At 49.9% G+C, this 9,929-nt stretch overlaps 1 protein-coding gene across 2 annotated transcripts in view; it reads right to left on the reverse strand.

Annotated features, from left to right (window-relative positions):
* The window catches only part of C7H17orf100 (chromosome 7 C17orf100 homolog), a 32,441-nt gene that overhangs the window by 11,182 nt on the left and 11,330 nt on the right, over positions 1-9,929 (reverse strand). The window contains exon 3 of one of the 2 annotated variants that reach the window (XM_026780186.1): positions 6,217-9,677. The exons of the other annotated variant lie outside the window; for it this stretch is intronic. The gene's annotated coding sequence lies outside the window, so the exon portion shown is untranslated. Of the gene's footprint in view, positions 1-6,216; positions 9,678-9,929 lie in introns of those variants that run through there. 2 annotated transcript variants of the gene reach the window in all.

The raw sequence follows: 9,929 nt of genomic DNA on the forward strand, positions 1-9,929 counted from the left end.
CTCGAAAAACCAAAAAAAAAAAAAAAAAAAAAAAAAAAGATATCACTTGGGGACAGAGGCGAGCAGATCTCTTTAAGTTTAAGGCTAGCCTGGGCTATACATATCAAGCTCCAGGACAACCAGGACTACACAGAGAGATCATGTCTCAAAAAATACAAGACACAGCCACACACACAAATACACACACACAGAGGAAGAAAGAGAGAGAGAGAGAGAGAGAGAGAGATTGAGATTCTCGTTTGTCAGAACTCTTTATATATTGAGGATATAAGCCGTATGTCATGGGATTTTTATATAAGGTTCTCTGAGGCTACTCACTCTTGTTTATTCTTTCTTTTTGTCTTTGTCCCAAGCTAGTCTTACATATTTTTCCATAAGAATTTCTGAATCAGCTTCTCTGGTTCCAAAACAACTCTGGGTCTCTGGTCAGCATCTACATCTCTGGCTTTGGCTCCTGGCTCCTTCTCCTCTGCACCGCTCACCCCAGGGAGCCTTGACCTCAGCGTTATGGACAATTTGGCTGGAATAGTTGTGTTGTCAGGGAGCTGCTGTTGATGAACGGCAGGGGACTTTATTCGCTGTACGCCAGTAGCAACTTCTCCTGCAGCTGTGACAATGAAAAATGTCTCCAGACATTGCCAGATGACCCTAGGAGGGCAGAATCCCCTGTGACTGGGAGCAACCGACTCCCCCACGTTAAATGTACTGCCTTCTGGATGTCCCTTCTCTGCCTCAAATCTTTTCTTAGAAACAATCCTTAAACTGCTTCAAATTGCACCCCGCTCCCTTCCATCCGGCATTCTCCCTGCTGCCGTCCTTGGATTTTCTCCACTGCACCTCCTTCTTCTACTTGCTCCTGAATTTACCGATTTACTTCTATATTTTGTCCTTCACCTGTCTTCTCAGAATGCCAAGCCCTGTGAGTATATGTTCACCTATGGATATCCTATACCTAGAACACATGGTAGATGCACAATAAATACCGTCTGGATGAATGTTCCAGGATAGATTTGTAGATTGTCAGGCCAAAAGAAAGATACATTTACAGTATCGCCTTCTGTAGCTGGGCATGGTGGCACACACCTTTAATCCCAACACTTGGGAGGCAGAGGCAGGTGGATCTCTGTGAGTTCAAGGTGTGGTGGCGCACACCTTTAATCCCAACACTTGGGAGGCAGAGGCAGGTGGATCTCTGTGGGTTCGAGGCCAGCATGGTCTACATAGTGAGTTTCAGGACAGCCAGTGCTACTTAGAGAAACCCTGTCTCAAAAATAAATAATAAAAGACGGCGTGTAAAATAAATGAAAAAAAAAAGTTAGTTAAATAAAAGAAATTTTAAAAAAATCTTTTGCAGGGGCCAAGTTGATAGGGGAGAGAAGGGTACTTTCTGGGCAAGCTGGATGGCTGAGTTCAGTCCTCAGACTCAGGTTAGAAGCCAGATGTGGTAGCTTGTATTAGAAATCCCAGGGACCCTCGACTGGAAGTTCAACAGCCTGCTGACCTTGAGTCCACAGCACACCAGCAGAAGCCAGAGAAACTTCCTGGGTGGTGGATGGCTCCTTACACCCTCCAAATCTTCAACAAGCGGTCCAGGAGAGTATCGGAAGAGACCTTGTCCTGGGAGCCTCTGGGAGAAGGACTCAGCAGAAGATTCCCCTTTCCCAGACACTTGCAGATGGGCCATTCCTGTATGGTGTGAAATAGAACACCCAGGAGCCTGGAAATGGCCTCCCTTCTCTGGGACACAACTCTTTCAAAGTTTTGAGAACTCCCTCCTGGCTACTGCTCCCCAGGGTCCTCCTTGCTGAGGTCGTGGTAAGGGTGGACACCAAGGCTACCTGGGACTCAGACCCACCTCAAGGTGACATTGACAGTATTCAAGGCACCCTCCAGAGGCCCGAAGCTGGGGCCTGGTGCCACAAGCACTGGGTTCAATAGTGCTCCTGGACCCCTCCTCACAAGACCAGATTGTGAGGTGAGCCCAGGCCTGCAGACTCATGTCGTGAGTGCAGGGCAGTAACCTCTGCCCTGGGCCCAGCGGTGCTGCTCTGAGAAGGGAGCTGGCTTTCTGAGACTTGGCCTCCAAGCTTAGAGCCTGCAGGGCATCTGAGAGCAGGCTCCTGCCCGCTGCTGGTCTGCGACAGTGTCTGGTGGTTTGCCACTTCCCTCTGGTGGCTGCAAGGCTTCTCGATTTACTGCCCTTGGGGTGGGAAAGCCCAGCTATAGTCTCTTGGGGGCCTGAGTGTTGTCAAGCACCCCAGTGAAGGTTCCCCAAGCACTCTCCTCCTGCCTGATCTTCTGCCAGGAGCAGGAATCCTGCCAGAGGTGTGTTGGTTCTTGTGCCCCAGTGAGAGACCCAGGAGGGCAAAGCTGTGGATGGAGAGGAGGGTGAGTGACAAGGGAGCGGGAAGGGGCTGGAGCAGGTGACAAGGGGCCTCCTGACCTTTGGATGGCATTGCCAGTGTTGCTTTCGGAGCCGCTGGCTCCTTTCCGGAGACGGAAAGCTCACACAAACTGGGGAAGCCACCTGGTTTGGGGTTCACAAATGCTTTTGAGGACAAAGCTATGGCCCTCTAACCGGTTTCCTTCCTGCTGCTAAGTTTCACAGGGGTTCACTGTGAACCTCCTGGCCTTACAGTGAATTTGGTCCCCTCAGCAGGTGTCATTCCTTTGGCCATGGAGGAGTTGGGCTCAGGACTGGGGGTAGTGAATCCTATAAATGTTGGTGACCACAGTGAACGCAGGTCCAGGACAAGAACCCTGGTTCCAACAGTCCTTCCTACCACATTCTAACCCAAAGCCACCCCGCTGCTGTTTGAACTGTGGAGTGGGGTCCTTCGGTTTGGCAGAACCTAGCTCCTCCAATGCATCCAGTTGTCACTCTGTCTGGCGCTAGGTCAACCAAGGGACAGTTGCTCTCACAGACTGAGGGTGTTGACTGTCATGTTTTCTGACCCAGAGCTCCAGGTCTGGCTCTGACTTGATCCTTACCAACTCCTGGGTCAGGGAGGAAGAAAGGGAGGGAGGGAAGGAATCTGGGCCCAGGTCTAAGACAGGCCCCTGGACTGTCTGGAAGCTTACACCATACAATCGAGGAAAACCCTGCAGGGCAAACAGGAGGGGAGAGAGGGCAGGTAGGGCCATGATTACTGGGTGGGGTGTAGAAGGGGCCTGTGGGCAGGCAGGGCCCACCTTGAGGAGGCTGTGACCTAAAAATGGAACGGTGTTATATAAATAAAATATCTATGGGGTGTGTTTCTTTTTTAAAGTTAGGATTTATTTCAGTGCTCCCATCTTAGCTAGCAAACAGTCCTCACATGCCAGCTCCTGGTTATTTCTGCCCAGCTGGCGGGTTCAGGTCGGGTGCCCTGAGTCTAAGTCTAAGGTTTTATGTGTGTGCATATGTGTATGTGTGTGCGTGTGTGTGTGTGTGTGTGTGTGTGTGTATGTAACCATAAACAGCAATTCAATTATATGTTTACTGATCCAGTTGGTACCAGATTTGTGCTGAGGCAGGGGGGGGGGGGTCACAGGAAATAATGGCTTTCTTCCCCTGCTCTGGAGGGCAAGCTTGAAAGTTGAGGTTAGCTCCATCCACATGAGCCCTGAAGAGGGCCTCATAGGATGGACTTTAAACAAAGTTTTAAAGGCAAATGGTTTTTCAGGCTCTCCTCTTCTCTTACATGGGAAGCATCTGCCTGTGGGCCATGTACGGCCTAGGAACAGAGAGAGAAGACTCAAGCCATGCCTTGAGAAGTCTAGGAGAAGATAGCCATTCCATCTTCATGGCAAAACCAGGACTACATGCAGGATGCATCAAGGAAGAGAGAGGGAGGGAGCCATCGGTCTATGGAGGGCCATGTCAAGGGTCTATGGAACCTGGCTCGGTGGGCGTGCTCCAGGAGAAGTCATCTGAGGTCCTGTGCTAGGCTTCCTCAGGTCCAAGTGCTTAGCAAGGGCATGGGAGCAGCCAAGGGGTTGTTGGGTCAGACCCAGAGGTTTCAGGCCAGTTGTGTGGTCTGTGGTATTCTGACTGCTGGTTCTAGATCTCTCTCCTTAACTTATGAGGTGGATGGCATTTAACGGTGCCATTTCATGTCTTTGAACTTTATGTCCTCTTGTCTAAAATGGAAGTTGTGTTGACCCTGGATACAGTAACCTGGTAGAAGGATGTGAGGGAATTAGAAGGCTATGCACAGTGTCTTGGAGATACACCTGCATCTTTGGATAGATGATGTCATTCTATCTTCCCCAAAGGGCTGCCAGGAGACTGGACTCAGCCTGGAAGGGCCCCTCTGACACCCACTTGTGGCACAGGTTCATATCCAGGGGGCCCGATCCCACCTTGGCTCTGTCTGAGGTATCATCACGGGGCTGATCTACTGGGAGGGTGAGGTAGGGGAATGTTAGTTGGCCCAGTCATGGTTGGTGACAGGGGTTATCCGTATATGTCATGCTCTTTTGATTTTCCTCCCCCTCTCCTTTCTCTCATGCTTCCATCTCTCCCTTCTTTCTTTCCTCCTTTCTTTTCTGAACTTGGTCCCTTTGGGAAACAGGAGCCTGCTTCTAGCAACTATATCAATCAGCCAGGCAGTGGCTCATCCATCCATCGGATCCAGAACAGGGGCTCAAATTGAGCAGCATTCTGGAATCTTCCAGAGGGCAGAGCCTCTAGGTTGGACTTGACCCAGGTCTGCTCCCAGGCTCACTTTGATGTTCCAGGCCCTACACTCAGACCTGAGGCCCAGGGATGGGCTTGGGCAATACCACAGCACCCAGCTGCTCCCCACCTTAGGTTGCCTTCTCAGAAACTGTTGCTGACTTGGCCTTTTGAGCAGGCTGCCTGGGAGGGGCTCCAACAAGATGGGCCTTGTGAAAGGCCTGTTACCTGCCAGTACAGGGCATCTAAAATAGACTCTCAAAGGGCAGCAAACCCTCTAATTCAATGTGTCCCAACAGCGGGTCGGTGTGGGGATAACTGTGATCTGGCTGGTCTCGGGCTGTAATTACGGAGTCAGAATAAAAAATTACAGGCATTGTGTGGGCTTGTTTTAAATATAACGTAATCCATACCGTCCTCTCTCTTATTTTCTAGAGTTGAGGTGGAGTCTTTGGCAGTTGGCATAGGTTTTTCCTGACGTGTAGTAGATAAAAATGGTGAAGAGGGCTCTGTGGGAGGCCTCCCCAGACCCTTAGACTTCTTCACTGGCCCCTGCCCAGCCACGCACGCACACGCATCCACCCGTGCCAGTCCTTCCTGTTGATTGCATTCTTTGTATGTGATCCCTCTCCCTGTCTACAGGCTTCTCTGAGCCAGCCTATCCGAAGCATCTTTGTGAAACTTGCCCGCGAGACTTAAAAACCTATTAATGGTGCCCTGGATAGGCAGGGCAGACTCAAGTCCAAGTTTCTCCTTGGCTTCCCCCCACCCCCCGCTTGAGAACAGAAGTGAAAGGTGAGTGAGGTGAGGGCCCTGGATCTCCACAGCATGGGAGCAGACAATAACTGCTCCTTGTGTGTGTGATGTGGGCCTGGATAGGTTATTTAACTCCAGTGCTTTGTCCGCCTCTCTGCCTAGAGAGCACAGCCGTGTCTCTCACCCTAGACCAGAAGCTTCAAAGCCAGGAGAGGTCCCACTCCCAGAATGGCCTTCGGTATGTTCCTTAGGAATTTCTTTATCCAAGCTTCCATTGACCCGAATCAAAAGAAGATAATAGGGGCTGGCGAGATGGCTCAGGGGTCAAGAGCAAATACTGTTTTTGCTGAGGGCCTAATTTTGCTTCCTAGCACCCACATCCGGTGCTTCAACTGCAAGTCCAGCTTTAGAGGACCCAAAGCCGCCTTCTGCCTCCACAGTCACCACACAATCACATCCCCCACAAATGGCCAAAATACACAGACATAGACACACACACACACACAAATAAATAAAAATAAGTCTTTTTTCTAAAAGAAGGCAATAGACTTACAGACTTCCAAATAACAAACATTTCTTGGTATCATTGGTGGTGTGGGATGGGGTGGACACATGTGAATTCAACCACCCAGGAAAGCAATGCTGAAATGTGCAGTCTTACAGAATATCTACACATATCCATGGATATGTCTAATATATATAAATACATACACACACATATATACATATATATACATATACATATATATACATATGTATATATATATATATATATATGGGGAGAGAGAGAAAGAGCCAAACTGTGGAAGAAAATAAATATGACTTATAAAAATGTTGACATACATACTATGCTCCATACTTACTAATGTAATTGTCAATGAAATAATTCAGGGGTGTCCCTTCAAAAGGCTGTTATGCAGTCCCTGAAAGCGTTCATGAAGGACATTTCCCCGTTCCTTGTATGAGTTCAGGTGCTCATAATCTAAAGCAAGAAGGCAGACAGCAAACTGTCCATGCTAGACAGTATCAGCAAGGAGCATGGACAGAGTGAGCAAGGAGAAAGGCTCTACTCCTTGCATGAGTGGAGAAAGGCTTGGTATTTATTTTCTTTATAATTTTTGATATTTTTCAAACATCCTAGAAATGGGCATATGTTTCTTGAGTAACATTTTTTTAAAAAGCTGTTATCAATTAAAGCGAGGGAGTGGCACTTGAGGGTTGTCCTGCCTGACTTCCATGTCTGTGGTTCTGGTGCTTTGGGCCACTTGTGGGTCTGGGAGTTTTACAGAGGCTTGAACTCTCTAGACTCACTTGCCTCTGTGGACTAGCTGCCGGGGGGGGGCAGGTGGACTGCCAGGGGCAGGTGGGCTGTTAGGGGCAGGTGTGCTGCTGGGGCAAATGGGCTGTTAGGGGCAGGTGGACTACCAGGGGCAGGTGGGCTACCAGGGGCAGGTGGGTTACCAGAGGCAGGTGGGTACCAGGGGCAGGTGAACTGCCAGGGGGCAGCTCTTTGTCCTCCATGGGCATTCACTATATGCATCTGTACACACTTCTGTCATCATTAAGACATCCACTGTCTTAATGCTGTCTGAAATCCTGGTGCCATCGGATGCCAGAGTCCAGACCTGGCCCTGCTGTTCCATAGGGTACTGCTGGTGGCCCGCTGTCTGCCTGGGGCCAAATGGGTTTTCTGCTTGAAGGCTGAGTTCTTTCTAAAACTTTAGGTGAGGTGTGGGTTGGAGTGATGGAGCCACTGTCACCTCTATGGAATTCTCTGTTGTCCACACATCTGAACTCTGTGGGACCCACTCCTTAACTCTTTTAGACCACAGATTTCCAGCTGCCCAGACATGAAACCCCACCTGGCAGGTTGCCTTGAGGTGTGGTACTTAGGACACCACATTGGAGAGGGTCACTAAAGGACAGCCTGGCCACTCCTAGCTACTTCTTAGACTTTAGTGCTACTGACTCTAAGCTACAAGTTCAACTCAGGTGAGGCTACCTGGACAAATGAAAAGGGTCCTTGTTGAGGCCCTGGTGAAAAGATGGGCACCGTTGGACTTTGGAGGTGTAGTTCCCTAGGATAAAGCACTGTGCCCGGGGCTAGCTTGCAGGTGAGCAGGACTTGCCTGGGACCTCTATGAAGGGCCACAGCCCTGGCTGGTTATAATAACCCAGAGAAGGAGCTGCGGGATGGAGACACAGGCCAGAGTGGCTGAGCAGCTGTGGGGAGCTGTCACTGAGACTCTTATATTAGCACCTACAGGCAGGCTCGCCGTCACTATAATCAGGCAAATTAGGGGAACCTTGATGTGCCGTTTTACACCCACTAAATTAGCGAACATTAGCAAAGTTGTAACAGTGCATGCTGCTTATATGGTAAAACCAACCTAAACATACTGCCAGCTCAAGTGTGAATTAGCACAGCCCTTTAGGGCTCCGGGGCTATTGAACTGCTCATACCTTTTTCCCATCTTAATTTCGCTCCTGGGAATGTGTTGCAAGGAAGTAATTCAGCAGGATAATAAATGCTTGGTACATAAAGATGACGAGCCAGGGCTATCTGCTGCACCCAGTGGACTAGAGTACAGTGCTATAAATCTCTTTGTTTTGAGACGGGGTTTCACTGTGTAGCCCAGGCTGTCCTTGAACTTGGAATCCCTCTACCTTAGTCTTCTCAGGACTGGGCATGAGCAGCCACATTTGGCACAACTATTTTTAAAAATAGGTAATAAAATTAATTGATTACACTATCAGGATTCTTATGTGAAGATAAAAACACCTATACATTAAAATGAACAGTTACATAAATGCTGCTTGGAAAGCCTTGGCAGCCCCACCCTGCTGAGGTCCTGGATTCTGGCTGCCCAACTGGTCGGCCAGTCATCCCACCCTTGCCGTACTCAGCCTGCCCTGCCACTCCCTGTCTGGAACTGCCCTAGGTGATCTTGAAGCCTAATCCACAGACCTCAGGCTGGGGTGGGCTGGGTACTGCGTCAGCAGAGCCTGCCCACCTCGCTTGCCTCATGTGGCTGCCCTAGGGATTTGGAGAGGGGCTCTGTGAGTCATATCTGGAAAGGCCAAACCAGAAAAGATAAGGGATGGTGGAGGCAGGTCTTCAGTTAAGAAAAGGGCTAAGGTCCTAAGGCGTTTACTCTGTGCAAGCACAGCAGTCTGTCAAAGTTGGCTGCTGTCTGGATTCCTGGCTGGAGCATCATGGGGGTGAAGACAGCTTAGGCACTGGAGATCAAAGAGGAGGGATCCTGGGGTCTCCTCTCTTGGCCTGAGCTGACTTAACATTAGGCACAGTCTGACTCTGCACCTGAGTCATCAGTTCTGGGTCTTCTCCCTGTCCCTGGTGCCCACCACAGGAGCTGGCAGTCAGGGAGAATTCAACAAACTGGGTGAATGAGCAGGCCCAGGGACAAGGCCGTGCCACATGTGAAGGAGCAAGCCAGCAGACAATGCCCTCTTTGTGTAGTGCCTTCCAAACGGGCACTAATCATGCACAGGGGATGCTGCACCCCTCGAGTCTTTTTTCTGCCAGGGGATGTCCCACCACACAGAAGCCAGGAACAGCCAGTAACCGCATCCAGGTCCGGACAAGCCAACCTTGTTCATTCGGTCCAGGGTTATCCTCTGGACACAAAGAGGCTTTATGACGGCCCCTGCTCCTGGGGCCTTCAGTGTCATGGGAGAGACAGGGACAAACAGGGAAGGGAAAGTATGGAGGGTGCACATGGAGGCCGCAACAGAGATGGTCATGGTGGGGAGTGCAAATACCAAGAGGGGACTTCGGGGTAGAGGGCGGGGCGGGCTCCCCGGGGAGATGAAACTGAAACAGGGCCTGCAGGAACGGCAGTCTGTCTCACTCAAGGAATACAGCAGGCTTGGGGCAAGTGTAAGTCTACTGGGGTCTCGACTCTGCCCTTGAGCCAGTCAATCTGGCCCTGGATGGAGCAGAGTCGGCATCAGTCTCTGTGTCCAGACTCCGAGGACTCTGAATTCACCTCGGTCATTCATTCTTCACTCACTGACTCATCTGTTCATTCTTCAGCCGGGGACCATGTCCAGGTCCGTCCACAGCACAGCTGCCGGGTGCCGAGTACATTACAGGTTTGAGGGGTACACGGTGAACAAGTTAAAGCTGTTGCCCTTCTGTGGGCAGTGTAAGACAGCCGTGATTCCTCTGAGTGATGTAACCGCTTGTTGTGACAGAAAGACTGTTGTGGAGAAAGACAGGAGTCACAGTGGTGTACGACTGCGGGGAAATTGGCAAAGATTTCATCAGGAGATATTTCAATGATATCTTAGTCACCTTCTTGCTGCTGTGTTAAAACACCATGACAAGGAAACTTACAGAAAGAAGAGTTTGAGCTTATGGTTCCAGAGGGCTAGAGTTCATGATGGGGGAATGAGAGGCACGGGGGCAAGAGCTGGATGCTAAGAACAGAAGCTGGGAGCTCATCTTTTTTTTTTTTTTTTTTAAATTTTTGAGACATGGTTTCTCTTT

The sequence above is a fragment of the Microtus ochrogaster genome, chromosome 7 (assembly GCF_000317375.1).
Source record: "Microtus ochrogaster isolate Prairie Vole_2 chromosome 7, MicOch1.0, whole genome shotgun sequence".
NCBI lineage: Eukaryota > Metazoa > Chordata > Mammalia > Rodentia > Cricetidae > Microtus > Microtus ochrogaster.